Raw genomic sequence first — 13,168 nt, 5'->3', positions numbered from 1 at the left:
TTTTTTTTTTTTCTAAGAGGGCATTCAAGTGAATTAGAAAATGGCCTTTCTACTTCCCTGGGTGGATGAGTTGGGGTCCTTGAGAAACATGTCCTCCTTCATCTGGCTACTTTTGGCCCTGTAACATTCCCTGCTGATATGCAGGGATGGCTTAACCCATCATCTGTCTCCCCATAGGTTATTCCCTCACAAGTCTAACTGGGCTGTGGGTGGGCACGGGACCTGTATTCTCTGCAGTCCTCTAGTCTCACATGCCAACCATCTCCTTTGGCAAATTCTCAACCACTGTCTCCCATCTACTTCTGCGGGTCAGCGCCAGAATCAAGGGGGGGCTTAGGAAAGTTGAACCCTATGGGTATGCCCCGGGCTCTAGGCAGCCTGAAGATGGCCGCCCCAGGTCCTTTAATGTAAACGAGGTAGAAGCTTCATACTGCAACTCTTTCTCAACATACCTACTCTAGGATGTTTAACCACTTTGTTCTCCTTGACCTCCCAATTTCTGACAGGCCATAAAATGGTTGGTCTTGTTCTTTAGTGTCCCCTGCATCTGTTCATGTTTGTCTGATTCCCCCCACACGCTCCACACTATCAGTGCTAATATTTTATTTAGCCACAAAAAAATTATGATGAAAAGGCAAATGAATATTAAATATTGACTATATATTTATAGAGATGGGGGTGGGTAAGCAACAGGTAACATTTGCTGAATGTTTACTATATGCTGAGAAATGCACAGAAAGCACTTAATAGCACTTCAGATGTGAGTTTCTCATAATACTCACAACTAACCTAATGGGGGCTCTGATTCTTCCCATTTCGGAGATGGGAAAACTGAAGCACGAGGAAGCCAAGCAACTTTCCCAAGGCTGCTTAGTAAGCAGAACAGACAAGCTTCCAATGTAGACATGCTAGGTGCTAGAACCCCTGCTATTAGTTGGGTAGAGCATATACTACCTCTAGCATGAAAGACTCAAAGCCTAGTTTGGAAGATAATCTAAATGAAAATAGGAATATATGTAGAAAGGAATGTCAAAGGCAAAACATCATGCGATATTATCAAAAACTAAAATTTGTAGTTCTTGGTAGGATTACTTTTTACATTTGGGATTTCATTTGTTTAAAATCAAATGCTATGGGCTGCATTGTTCACAACTTTCCAGACAGACTGAAACGCACTGAGCTTTTCCACATGTATGTTATCCTTGGTGCTACTTTCTTCACAAATGCTGCACCATGGCTTACTAGGCTGCTAATGGGTGTCTATCCAATAATACCCCTAATTATCCCCATTTTGCAGAAGAAGAAACAAAGCCTTAACAAAGTAATTTGCCCAAGATCACACAGCTGGTAAATGGACCCAAACTCAAACCGCATTTTTTTTTTTATTATTACTCCAGAGCCCTCATTCACATATCATGTAATATTGCCGAGGCATGTAGGAAGAACCCACTCAAACAACTCTTTGTTCAGGAAAGAACAGAACAGAGACCTCTATATTCAAGGGTTTGTATAAGGCCAGATATTACTTGTACCATTCCATATGTCTATTCAGCCAGGTTTCTTCACATCTTATGGTGACCCATATGTCAAGGTTATAGTCAATTGAAAACATGACAAAGTCATTTCTTTTGAGGGGTAGTTGACCCCCACCAAGAGATGGGATCTTTCTACCCTCCCCAGGCTGATTTCCAACTCCCAGACTCAAGCATTCCTCCTGCCTTGGCCTCTCAACTTGTTAGGATTACAGGTACGAACCACCATGCCTGACCTACAAAGTCATACTTCTTCACGGTGCCGCTCGTGAAATAAGTCCAAACTCTCAGAAAGCCTGAGATATGGTCAATGTGAATGTGGTTCTTCAATTTCTGGAATCCCTCCTATAAGTAACAGAGAGAAAAGTCTAAAGAACTTCAACACCTTCCATGGCCAGGGACTCTACAAGTTAGAAATACACACAGGTTGAGGCTTAGCACCAACTGGGAAGAGAGGAGAGTGAGTCATTTCAATTCTTATTGAACCACTACAGACAGCACCAGCAAGGCAACTTTTAAAGACTCGTGCTTTTAGAGGCTAGGAACTTGATAAAGTCTAGGACTGAAAAGAGCACTTCTGTGTTAAGACAAGTAGTAGTAAGCCTAAGTCACACTTAGGCTACCCTAATTCTTCAATATTTTTATCTGGTAATGAAGAGCTGCTATACGTGTAATTACTGCATATACTGCTGATCGCATTAGAATAATCAATGTGCCATACGACATTCATTATTAAGGTTTTTCTTTGAGGGCTATCCAAGAAACTTGTGAGTCTTTTTTTTTTTTCATGCCTGCTCTTATCCTGAAGGTAACTTCTTAGAATGGTCTGCCAAAATTCTCAACAGCTCTTAATAAATATGAAACTTTTGTTTCCAGACTCCTTTTATATCTTGGACCACATTTGAAAGTATAAACAAACAAGAACACATACTCACATACTTTAAAAATTAGCATTTGTGCCCTTACTGCAAATACCTTTAAATGTACACACACACACACACACTTTAAGAGGTCATTCAATACATTTGTTGGAGGTGGGTGGGAAGAAAGATATACCACTCAAATAATAGAAATTAAAAACAAAAATTTTTCTAAGCAAATGTTTGTTATGAAGATTCCACGAGCACCAAAATTGGCAAAGATGTGTGCCATATAATTTCATCAATGTAAAAATTTCTTTGGAAATAAAATTATGGTTTGCCTTGCTATTTTCTGAGATGATGTTCTTCCTTTATACAAATATAAAGGTAATAAAAAACGTAAACACTGCAGTAACTGGAGGTTGCAAACATATCATTTTTTGAAAAGCCAAGATTTTCTCTCCTGCTTTGGCTCACTAATGGAAAACCCAGATTTAAAGCCATAAGGTTAACTCTCTTATTAATGAAAATAAGCTGCCCCAGGATGACTTAGTCAAGGAAAGCAAAACTACTGCAAAAGGTGATAATTATGGTTTGTGGTGATAGCACTCCCATCAGCAGCAAAAGCAAAGGAAGTCAAAACAAAGGAAAAGAGATGGCACTTCTGCAGATTTTGATGAATCCACCCATTTGGTGGGCTGGATCCATATGTAGTGAGTCCTCACAGGGGACAGTGCATTGCTCTCACTTCCTGCCCTCAGCAGAACGTCCCATCTTCTATTTGCAAAATTCCCAATAATTCTATTATCCAATTAGAGAAGGAAACTCACATTATCATCAAAAGGAAATTAGTCTGACAGTTACTGTTTTCCAGTTAAATAAGATCCAGGACTGTCAGCTATAAAGTAAAGTGAACTTGCTAAAAATGCAGTCAGTTGAAGCAGAGGCCTGAGGCAAAGTCTCTTTACACAGCCCTGCTCCAGTAACCCTATGGAGAAGATTGAACCACATATTCTAAAACAAGAATATGGGCACCTCTCACTTCTTTCCACAATCCTTTCCTGTGCGCCCATAATGTACAAAATATATAGCAGACATATTTATATCCATCAATGCACAGCCTTTATTTTCCATCATTATAAATACTAAGCTAACATTATGCTAGGGACATCACAATTCCCAAAAACAACATTATACAGTTAAATTTTTTTACTGTCATTTTACAGATTTTTTTTTAAAAGCTTGGGTGTTAAATATCACATTACTAGCATTTAAACCCAACTTTGGCTGATTATAGGGTCTTAGCTTTTAACTTCTATGCATGATCATTAAGAATAAAAGCTATAACTCATCAATTGTGAACATGTAGCCTAGAACTTAAAGTATAATAAAAAAAATAAAAAAAGAATAAAAGCTATAACTGGCTAGGTACAAATCCCGGCTCCTACCATTAATATCCACGTAACAACTTTTCTGATCTCAATTCTCATAGGGTTATGAGTTTTTAACAAATCAATATATATAAAACATTTGCTTAGCACACACCAAGGACTATGCAAGTGTTTGCTATTATCATTATTTGTGTTATAGTTATTATGCTTTATAAAATAATTTGATATTCCATGTAGAACAGTCCATCTTTGGGTTTCAGGATATGTGAAAAGGGCTGTATCTGGCTATTTCAGTACTTCTGTGTAGCAAGTGTAGGTTTTTTTATCCCTCAAAAATGAGGACTCATAGTAGTTTAATCATTACTCATGAATCACCAAGAGTCATATAATAATAACAGTATCCAACATATGCATGTAGGCCATGGGCACTCACATGTTGCTGATAGACCAGCTAGTCACACAGCACACAGGGCCAAGATCCAGAAAAATCCCACTGGAGTTATGCTGCCTCAATCCCACCACACCACCTCTCCCTCTAGGCCATCAGCTTCTTCCCATTACATGCCAAGAGTGCTGACATCACAGTAAACCACTGCTGGCAAAACCCAAAACCTGACAGAGCTGCTGCAAGTCAGTAGTGCCTTACTCCCAAGTGACAAGAGGCAGAGGTAAATACTGAAAGGCAAATACTGAAAGGAAAAAGATAATTTAAGACTTCAGAAGTCACAGTGTAGAGTCAACCATAATATTGTGCATCACTTCTAGCAGGAGGAGCTGTGAGAGTTGTTAGATTATTCTAGAAGCTGGCCTACAGCTATTCTTTCATTACAGTAAGTGTAAAAACTATTGTTCAATTGCTGCTATGTCTCTTAGTTAAGTATTTACTAGCCATTTAATACATATTATAAGCATAACCATAATATTCTGTCATAAAATAGAGCAAAGCTTCAAAGAAGGTACACTCAATACTGTAACTCTCAAGGAGCACTGAGACAGAGAAGCCAGCCTCAGCAGGCACATTTATGAAGCATTCTTCAGAGTTAATATACTATGAGACATGCTGTAATAAATCGGCCTCAGCCAAAATTTACCTTCCAATATGTTACAGATATAAATCTTTCATTGAGATGATAGCTTATAGAAAATTATTTTCTATTGTAATCAAAGTATCCTTTTGTCTCTCCACCCCCCCGCCTTGAAAGTTTTCTTCATACGTCATCTTTCCTCCTGCATACTAGTTAACAGAAGAAATGTGACTTTAAATCCTTTGCAATCCTATTATGAATAGACTATTTTGTAATTCATGGCCCTTACTTATGAAAGCTGAATCTTCAGGCATTCAGAATATACTGATTTTCATGCCTTTATGGCATTAATTCAAAAAAGCAGAAATGAGAAATGTAAGTCTATGGTTCTTATCTGAGAAATACTTTTCAAGCTATTAATACAATGTTTTATTAAAAGTTTGTATGCAAAACTCCCAAAGGGAAAGAGGATATTTAGAAACAATTCAAAATGTTTTGTAGACACATGGTCTATACATTGTGGACCCTAAAAGCTTAATATAGGAAAGCAACCTAAAATGAATCCAACAAACAGAATTTCTCTTTTACATTACTGCCTTTACAGATATCATTAGCTTTTCTATGTAGGATCAAGTTGCCCTAGGAGTATCAAGTTTCATCTACAGGTTAGACGCGCGGTGGGTCATGCTTGTAATCCCAGCACTTTGGGAGGCAGGCAAATCACTCACTCTCAGGAGTTCAAGACCAGCCTGAGCAACATAACGAGACCTCATCTCTACAAAAATTAAAATTAGCCAGGCGTAGTGGCATGTGCTTGTGGTCTCAGCTACTCAGGAGACTGAGGAGAAAGAATGGCTTGAGTCCGGGAGGTAAAGGCTGCAGTAAGCCATGAGTGTGCCACTGCATATCATCCCAGGTGATAGAGCAAGATCCTGTCTCAAAAAAAAAAAAAAAGTTTGTTTACAGATACTTTCTGCTGGGAGGTCAGGGCATCATGAAGCTTCCTTTCCAATAACGGTCCTCTTTTCAATTAAGGATTAGGTGAGCCAGCTCAGCTGAACAACCATTCGTGGGTGCCTTACACTGTCAGGGACTCCAAAGAAATGAGTGAATCAGCCCCTCCATCAAGGGGTATGCAGTCTATTTAGAGAGGCCAGACATATCCAAGCTACAAAACAACTATAAAGCCAGGTATATTTCAATGTCAAAATTTGCCTCACAGAAAAGAAATACCTAAGAGGCGAAAATAGTGTTTTCCAGCCTTAGCTATGGTTAGCAGGGAATATTCTACAGAGACCTAGGGGCTTGAGCTGATACAGAAAAAGGAAGTTATAAATAAAGTCAGAAGAACCCTAGTATATGGGCTCAGCTCTCCGTTAGCAAATTAGGGTAAAATCGTGAAGGCAAGATTACCCTTGAAATCCCCTAAATCACTCTATAAAGTACAGTATAATATATGAGTAGGTGGCATATAACAGAAATATAGAGCAATGTTTTATAACACTACTTTATGTGCGTATAGTTTAAGTTGCTTAAAGGCACATATGATACAACTTCACTGTCAAAGATTTCAGCTGGCCTATTTGAAACATCATCTGGTTTCCCAAATGTCCAGTAGAAGAGCATTAAATGGGACTGCAGACCCTGCTTTAAAGATAATTTTCTTCATGTCCCAAGGTCTCCAATCTATACTCTAGTTTTCTGTCTTACCCAATTCTAACCCTAGCTTAGGAATCTTAACACTGGACACTGCTACTCAAAATTAGGATTCTGAAATTTCTTCCCAGGTATTCTTCATAAAAATTTAGGTTCATTTTGATGTTAGTGATTTAGAGCTACACTATAGCCATGCTAGACGGCACTCATTCTAGAATTCTATGAACACATCTTAAAACAACTCGATTTAATATTTACAGCTCTCCATGAGAATTCTCCATTTAATATTTAGAACCACAGATTCTCAAGGTTTACAGCAACATTAAAACTCATTTTGTTCAATCATAATTCTGATGCTCAAATCCCCACCAAAACATTCTTGTCAAAAGGCCTCACAATCTCCATTTCAGCAATTCCATTGACAAACTGGAAATTACCAAATTCCCATAGGCATCCCATTTCAGCCACTCAAAGGTTCCTTACAAATCCCTCCCTTATTTTGCAATTCAATCTCTCTCTCTCATACTTGATCCTACTTGAACCTTTAAGGCCAGGAGTGGAACTCCTCTTTGCTTGCCCCAAGCCAATCATTAATGTCACTCTCTTTTATTCCCAAAGGTTCCTCTACTTGGAAAATAAATTATGTAGTAATTCTAACATAACAGATTCTGGCCAGCTGGTAGACAAGCTCAATCCCAGGCTAAAATCATCAAGGTCCTTCTAATATTCTTCGCCTGGAGTCATTACATTCTGCCACCATCCTGCCTTTTCTTTTTTGAATACACAGTAGTTGTTATCTATGAGAGTGTGTGGAAAAGAAGTATGGCCCCATGTCCCCTATTCTCTGTAAATATGTTGCTTTACATTTGACAGTCACATCACATCTTGTATTCAGGTTATATTTTCTTTCTTGTAATAGTTTCTATTTTTGCAGTGATCCTCTGTATCTCATCTACTTTTCAAATAGAGCTCCTACACAAAGAGTTAATTAGATGTTATCGAGGACAAAAACAACATGAGATTCCACTCAATGGTATTTAACCATTTGATAACTGTTAAAACATTATCTCAATAACGTCAAAGAGCTTTCACAAAGAAATCTAGAAATAATAAGAAAAATGCTATGAACTAAGAAACAATGCAATTGGTAATGAAGTTTGAGGCAAAAGCACTAAAATAGATTTTTAAAAATCCAGCCAAAATCTACCATCACTATGCCACTGCTATTTTATCTCAAGAGATCATCCTTGGGGAAAAAAAATCTGTGCTATGCAACTTTGAGAAGTTTGGAGATGTCCTCTGGAAAACTGTGCCCTCAGTATTTCCACCCCTGTTGCATGCATGGCTTGAAAAAAAAACTCATGTACTTTCCCTTAAACTAGCCCTTCATAAAATGCACAATGAGTAGATTCTCTAATGGCTTTCATATTTCAGTGTAATAGATAATATGGCATTGCCCTTCCAACCTCCTTTACTGGAGAATCAACAGTTTCACAGACATTTTCATTTCAGTAGACCCCATATGTGGTATTCACAGGACACTGGCATTAACATTTAATAGAGTCTCTGGGCATAAAGCACTTTTATGGACACCTGCTATAGAGCTTTATTTTCCTTAAAAGTTTTATTGGAGCTGTTACATTTTTTGCAGTGTTTTATGTGGCTTGCTGTAAATGATTATTGTATTGCATTAAACACAACAAAATCGTTGGTGTCAGGCAACCAAGTATATGACCAGATGCTTGTTACCTATTTAGATGGGAGAAACAAATGTAACAATACCCAAAACAACCTGGTTTTGCTGGTGAGAATAATGAAAATTAAATAACCACATAGAGCCTAAAATGAGAAATTTGATATGATACATAGATATAAATGAAGCATTAAAATACTAGCAACTTACGCAAGAATCATTGACTTTTTCCCTCTGATTACTATTTCAGTAATCAGAGTATATTAGGTACTTGTTTGCTTGCAATGTATTTTATTAATGCTCTGTATCTGACACCCAATTTGGAAATCAATGCTTATTTCATCATTTTTCTCTGAGGGGTTCTATTATTTACAATTGATTTAACAGGAATGAAAGGCTTACCATTAACAACACCCAGCTGCTGACACTTCACAGATGAATTATTGAACTTCAAAAAGTGAATTAACTTAACCATGGCCAAGACTGATGGTTTGATGATTTTTTGCACCAAGTCTAATGTATTTATAATTAGAATGTCAAAACAGTAGTGTTCCTGCTTTGCCCTCTTTCTTGATTCCTTTACTTCATAGCATTTAAAAGTTTGTTTGCTTCATAGACCACCACTCTTTTGAGCTTAAAAATATTCCTTTAGTGGTTTAAACACACACACACACACACACACACACACACACAAAATGATTGTTGAAAGTCTGGCTTCAAACATGCCCAAGTAAATGTGAATCTTTCACCCCTGAATATCAAAGGACTACATGTACCTAAGAGGATTTAATTAGAGATCAATGACTCTAAAATGCAACTTGCTTTTGGGAAAATATCAATTGACTTCAGTTGGAACTTTAAAATTCAGCTTTAATTGACTGGCTTAAATAAAGGGGATTTTTTAAAACAGATTTTTTGTTGTTTCAAGTCTGGAGTTGGGTCCCAGGGTTGGTTAACTTAGTGACTCTACAATAAATGTCACGAGGAGAAAGGGTCTTACTGACTCTCTGTTTGACATGTTCAGCTTCAGCTCCCCTTAGTGCTGCACGCAGTTTGAGGCATCACATCTCGCCTCACCACCACCCATCAGAAGAGAATAAATAAGGAAACCCTTTCCATATACCCCCTCACCACCACCAATGAAGACTCTCCCAACTAGGTGTAATTGGTCAGTGTTCTGTCATATATGCCTTCATCAACCAATCATGGGTTAGGAGAACGGGATTTCCCATGCTGGTTAAGCACATGTCTATAGGGAGAAGAGTGGCATTCCTGGACAAAATCAGCATTCTGACAGCAGAGACATGGAGAATGTCTGTTGACTGGGTAACAAGTTAAGGCTTCTATACAGATTTGAAGATGTTGGGGCAGTTAAACTATGAAAAATGTAAGCAACTCTGTTCTTCTCTAGTAAATACACCACAAAATACCAAGTTTGTGCTGAGAAAATATTGAAGTTGAAATGGATGTTATTATGGTCCCATAGATGACAATAAAATTAACTACAGTCACCCTTTGTATCCATGGGGGATTGCTCCCAGGAGCTTCTGCAGATTATCAAGTTCCATTCCTGATATAAAATGATATAGCATTTCTGTGTCACCTATGCCTACCCTTCCATATACTTCAAATCATCTCTAGATTGCTTATAATACCTAGTACAATATAAATGCTAGAGTTATTTTTATTGTATTGTTTAGTGAATAACAAGGAATATCTAGAGTACAGACATAATTTTTAAAAAATTTTTAAATGACAATTGGCTGAATCAACACATCCAGAATTCACAGGCACAAAGGGCCGACTGTAATCAGTTGTGTTTAATGTAACTCAACTCTCTTAGCTACTTGTTCTGCTATATCTTCTTTAAAAATTATATTGCTATTGAGTTTAATGCAGAATGTTATTTACTAAATCTCCTAAGTCTTGCCTGTCATTCTACCTATCAGCCTCCTATAGACATTATTCTCTTATTCTCCAAATACAAGTCACTATTAGACTCTTTCATTTTTTCAATATTCAGTTTTTCATTGTTATGGCAATATTCATATAATCTATAGCTGAGTCATGTGGCACATGATTACATATCTTTTTTTCATAAAACTGTTTTCCCAAGAGCTAAAAATTGAGTCGATATTTTTGGTCTAGTTTTGTTAATTTCACTAATTCAATCAAAAACTTTGCTGAAGTACAACTCTCCTCAAATCAAACAGTTCAAAAAATGATCAATTTGATTATTTTCAGCAGTCATCACTCCTGAGACACTATTTTCCTCCACTCTGCACAGGGAGCCTTGGGCTACCACCTGCCACAGCCATCATTGTGCTCTTATTCTGACATTCTTGGGTTGGTTCCATATTTTCCTTCAGAATTTTGAAGGTTTTGTGCTCCATTGTCTTCTGGATTCCAATAACTTTTAAAAAGATCAATGCCACTATAATTCTCAAACATTTATAGGTAATCTGTTTTTATTTTTCATTATGAAAATATTCAAGATTTTCTCTTGGTCCCAAGAGATTTGAAATGTCGTAATATGCATACAAATCAATTTACTAAGTACTCAATGAGTTCACTCAACCTGGAAACCCTTGTCCTTCATTTTTAAAAAGCTCTTCTGAATTGAGAAATTTCTCTATTCTTTCTCAAGTCCTATGTACCAGATCTTGGACTCCCCAAAGTAATTGCTTAGTTCAGCAGTTATCAAAAATTTTGATCTCAGACTTCACTTTCTTAAAAACGAAGATCCTGTATTAGTTTGTTCTGACACTGCTATAAAGATACTACCTGAAACTGGGTAATTTATAAATAAGAGGTTTAATTGGCTCACAGTTCTGCATGGCTGGGGAAGCCTCAGGAAACTTGTAATCACGGCAGAAGGCAAAGGAGAAGCAAGGCACATCTTACATGGCAGCAGGAGAGAAAGGGAACAAAGGAGGAACAGCCAAACATCTTTCAAACCATCACCTCTCATGAGAACTCACTCACTATCATGAGAACAGCATGGGGGAAACCAACCCCATGATCCAATCACCTACCACAAGGTCCTCCCTTGACACACAGGGATTACCATTCAAGATGAGATTTGGGTGGGGACACAGATCCAAACCATATTAGATCCCAAAGAACTTCTACATATAAGGATTAAGTCTATAAATCTTTATTGTAATAGACATTAATGTGGAAAAAGAATTAAACATATTTAACCTAAGTTCACAGTAACACAACATTTTTATAAAAAGTAACTATATGTCCCAAAATAAAGTTAGTGAGAAGAGTATCATTACGTTTTGCAAATCTCTTTAGTGTCTGGTATAATGGAACACCCTTGGATTTTCATATCTGCTTGTGCATTCAAATTGTTGAGATATGTTATCACTGGAGTCTATGAAGAAAATTCTTACTTGTACCCATATATAGGTGACACCTCATGAAGTCCCTTCTAGGATTTTAGGGAACTCTCATGGGTATTCACAACCCATGTTGAGAACCACGGGTCTACTTTTCTAAGATTTTTCTCCTGTTTTCTATCTCTTTACATATGATTAAGAAGAACAAATAGGTATCTTCAACTACCCCACCGTAACTACTTGAATATTTCTATCCCTTGAAAATTACATGGTTATAAGCTTTATTATTTTATGGAGACTTTATCTTCTTTTATCTCTCCAAGGATATTAATTACAGATTTGTGTTGCCCCCATCCCCAGTTTTCCTCTGCTCCTTCACTGCCTTTTCTTTTCCAAAGATCCCTTTCCCCAAGCCCTTTTTATTTTTTCCATCTCTCTGATGTGATGGTATTCCCCAAATGTCTGATAGCCATACACATGTGCTCATTTGTTACAGAAAAAAAAAATGCAGTTGCCATTTAGGGTGGTATAACAGATCAGAATCCATTAATAACTCCCATTGAGAACAACTAAAAATTCTAAAATGCTTTTAAAAATTAAGCATTGATGAACTGGCGAGAAAGCAAAAAACAGAGGAAAAAATGTATCAAAAACCAGGAACGTAGAGCTAAGGGGAGCTCCTTATCTTGTTTATGTCTTTGAGTATTTACTGCATTAGGGGCTCTTGAGCTTCAGTTTTCATGGCTTTGTAGGACAGAGGCGTAACACAAAGCTCAAGAACTTTGCAAGATGGGATTCACACAGGACAAAACTCCCTGAATAAATATTCTCAAAATGTACACCCTTAATGTAACTGTGAACTAAAAACCCATCTGAGATCTGCAAGAAAATCTACACATCTTGAATCCTGGTGAAAAGTGAAAGACAAAAATCTCTCCACTGAGAATTGGGAAATCCTAGCAGGACCTCACACAGGTTTACAGCATTTAAGTTAACTTCTGCCAAGGTGATCCTAAATCCCTCAGGTCAAGAATGTAAAGTGATTCGGTTTTTTGTTTAAAAGATCAGGTTCTGTCTATGTTTTCCAAGCTGGTCTCAAACTCCTGGCCTCAAGTGAAACTCCCACTTGGCCTCCCAGAGTGCTGGGATTACAGAGGAGAGCCACCACACCCAGCTTTAAAGTGATTCTTGATTGTTAATCCTCCCAGGTTAAGAAAAAAAAAAAAAAAATGGAGATCCTTTCTGCTGGAACTCAATATTTTCTTTTCTTTTTTTAAATTTTGAGACAGAGTCTCACTCTGTCGCCCAGGCTGGAGTGCAGTGGTGCGATCTCACCTCACTGCAAGCTCCGCCTCCCGGGTTCACGCCATTCTCCTGCCTCAGCCTCCCAAGTAGCTGGGACTACAGGCGCCCGCCACCACGCCCGGCTAATTTTTTGTATTTTTAGTAGAGATGGGGTTTCACTGTGTTAGCCAGGATGGTGTCAATCTCCTGACCTCGTGATCCGCCGGCCGCGGCCTCCCAAAGTGCTGGGATTACAGGCGTGAGCCACTGTGTCCAGCTGGAACTCAATTTTTAACTCAGGCCTTAAAGATTACCAAAAATGAAATTCCAGGAAAACTAAGTCTACAGTGAGAAAAAAAATATATAAAACATAAAAGAAA

At 37.7% G+C, this 13,168-nt stretch overlaps 1 protein-coding gene across 1 annotated transcript in view; it reads right to left on the bottom strand.

Annotated features, from left to right (window-relative positions):
• RARB (retinoic acid receptor beta) overlaps positions 1 to 13,168 on the bottom strand; it is a 769,542-nt gene that overhangs the window by 706,610 nt on the left and 49,764 nt on the right. The gene's annotated exons all lie outside the window — the stretch shown is intronic.

Source organism: Pan troglodytes, chromosome 2, assembly GCF_028858775.2.
Source record: "Pan troglodytes isolate AG18354 chromosome 2, NHGRI_mPanTro3-v2.0_pri, whole genome shotgun sequence".
Taxonomy (NCBI): Eukaryota; Metazoa; Chordata; class Mammalia; order Primates; family Hominidae; genus Pan; species Pan troglodytes.
This window is presented reverse-complemented; position numbering and strand designations above follow the sequence as displayed.